The sequence below is a fragment of the Euphorbia lathyris genome, chromosome 7, assembly GCF_963576675.1.
Source record: "Euphorbia lathyris chromosome 7, ddEupLath1.1, whole genome shotgun sequence".
Taxonomy (NCBI): domain Eukaryota; kingdom Viridiplantae; phylum Streptophyta; class Magnoliopsida; order Malpighiales; family Euphorbiaceae; genus Euphorbia; species Euphorbia lathyris.
The window spans coordinates 88,214,000-88,216,908 of NC_088916.1; the positions used below are offsets into that span (position 1 = coordinate 88,214,000).

Here is a 2,909-nt window from a genome sequence, read left to right on the forward strand (position 1 = left end):
TAAAGATGGATAGATGAGTAGGGGCCAAACCATCCCTATAAATGATGGTTCTCCGTTGCAAAAAAAATATGTCGGTACCGTTATGCAAACAGACCGTGTTCCCTTAAGTGAATCATCATATATGCCCTTAAAAGAATGCAATTTCTTTAATCAAACATCTGTCCTTAAAAAGAGCATTATTGAAGAGAGGAATGGACTATGAAGGAAGAAACAATGCTTAACTCGCTAGAAACACTTCCTCAAGAAAGTAGGGAACACCATCAAGTGATAATTATGAACCCATAACCCGATCTGCAAAAATTTTATTAGGAGAAAAGTATGCTTGCCGCAGCAACTTGTCAAAACTCATCAAGCCACATACTAAATCCGCATCAAAGCTGAATAACCATCTACTCCATTTGAACCTTATGATGATGGAGCATCTGAATCTCCTTTATAGTGAATAAAAGAAGGATGTCAATTATTTCCATCACATTTATTAACGTGGTGGGTTTAATTTTCAAAATATGGAGCAAGTCTTACATTTATATGACCACAACTGAAATAACAGTCAAAGATGAACATAACATTTCTTTTTCGTTTCTATTTCCGTTTCTTTTTAGAAATAACATTTCTGATATCTATTTGTGTGCAACTTAGCACATATATAATCCTTCTAATTCAGAAATGCTCATATATAAATTCACTCTATTTACTTGGAAACAATGGAAATACATATTAAGATGTCAAATGGAATTAAATTGGATCAAATAATTTCAATTAAAAACATCTCATAAAGATACAGAGATCATAGGCTGATGTAGATAGCATTCAAATCAAGTTACCTTTCAAGCATAGCTGGCATAGTTTTATCATAGACAAACTAATTATGATAGAAACGTCTAATAACAAAAATTAGCATACCAACAATGTTTAAAACAAAGTTAAGAAGTTTCAATCAAATTTCACTTAAAACATAAAGTTGGATCAGTTAAATAGATTATTGAGTAACTTGTTTTTCGGATGGAGCACATTCTGTCATATCTTGTTCTTCATCTGGAGCATATTGTGTCATCTCTTCTTTAAAAGGCAACTTCTCCTGTGAATTCTTTAGTTGTCTCATTCAAAGCTTTTTTCATAGCCATCTAAGAGATTTCTCGTCATGTATAGTTCGTGTTTGAACCTAGAAGTCTCCATATATCTTCTGATGATCGATTTACATATGCATTAAGAAAGTGTCATTTTCTTTGGTACGAGTGGTTTTCACATCCCAACATGAACTATAATCACTTCTTTATATTATTGTTTTTCGTGGATTGATACTTCGGATGTACCTATTTCCAAGCCTTGTTACTATCTGGTGATTCTGCCTCCTTGAACTAATAAAAGGAGTTCGTGAAGCTTCTATAACAACTATAAGACTCTCAGAACTACCCCTGGAAATTCAATAGATACACATGTTTCCCAATAGCATAGATTAGGAGTAATATAGATCTCTTCACAATTCTCATTAAAACCTAAAATTCAAGAGATGAAAAGTCCAAAGTTTTACCCGAAAGAATTATGCTTCTAAAATTCAATAGCTTTCAAGTAGTTGCTGGGAAAGAAAATATTTCCTGCAAAAAAAAATCATTATGGAATCAAAATCCAATGAGCAACAAATAGTAAATGCCAACAAAAACTCAGAAATAACTTGGAATTGGGCAATTCAAATATAGAGCTTTGTGCTATTAATATTTTAGCAGATAACGTAATGGAGGTTCATGACTATCACTTGATGAGATTCTGAAAGCATTGCTGAATGCTGATTTAATTGGTTTTCATAGATTTGATTTGCTTTGTTACCTCGAAGATTTGTTGAGCCACTTTCTGCAGAAGGTAAACCCTAATCGCACACCATCAACATCACAATAACTTTCCAGATTTGAGATCTCTCGGGGGGAGGTATTAATATGGAATGCACAGACACATTTACAGAGAAGACAAGAGAGGGGCGGAGAAAACAAGAGTTGTGAAAACAGTAGCTATAGTTATATAGGCCAGGCCATTTGTGTGAGATATTTAATTAGTATAAAATATTAAGCTTGATATATTCCAACAACCCCCTAAATTTTGAAAGTGCTAAATTACTCTATATTCTTATGGGATAAGGTACTAAAATAGACCTAACGTGTTTTGAAAAGTATCAATTTAGGCTCAACGTTCAAAATAGCACCAATATAGCCTTAACGTTTACAATATAGCATCAATTTAGGCCTCACGTACAAAATAGCATCAATATTGGCTTAACGTTTACAAAATATATCCAATTTAAACTAAACGTCACAATTAAATTAACCATATTATATTCTTTTCCTATTAACTTTACATGTTATTTTTTTATTTAGTTCTATTTTATTATTTATTATAATATAATTAATTAGTATTAGTGTCCATTAAAACCTTATATTTGTTTTTCATCATCATTCCATGATCCTAAATTCTATGGCTCATGTAATATATGAAAACTAAAAGTAATTGAATATTTCGAACGCTAGTTAAAATAATATTGATATATGTCATTGACTATCTACAATATTTCGAACAAAATTGTAGATATTCAATTACTTTTAGTTTGCATATATTACATGAGCAATGAAATTTAGGAGTCATGGAATTATTGATGAAAAACAAATATAAGATCTTAATGGACAAGAATATAATATGATTAATTTAATTATGACGTGTAGCGTAATTTGGATATATTTTTTAAACGTTAAGCTTAAATTTGTATTATTTTGTAAACTTTAAGCCTATATTGGTGCTATTTTGTACGTGAGGCCTAAATTGATGCTATATTGTAAACGTTAAGCCTAAATTGATATTATGTTGTAAACGTTAAGCCTATATTGATGATATTTTGAACGTTGAGCCTAAATTGATACTTCCCC

The 2,909-nt window shown here is 31.1% G+C and overlaps 1 long non-coding RNA gene across 1 annotated transcript; it reads right to left on the reverse strand.

Moving 5' to 3' along the window:
• Positions 1-293: 293 nt before the first annotated feature.
• Positions 294-1,906, reverse strand: LOC136201218 (uncharacterized). Its single transcript, XR_010673746.1, has 3 exons — positions 1,825-1,906; positions 1,532-1,595; positions 294-1,415 (listed from the first exon to the last, which is right to left on the reverse strand). It is a non-coding gene; the product is annotated as an uncharacterized lncRNA (long non-coding RNA).
• Between the last annotated feature and the right edge of the window lie 1,003 nt (positions 1,907-2,909).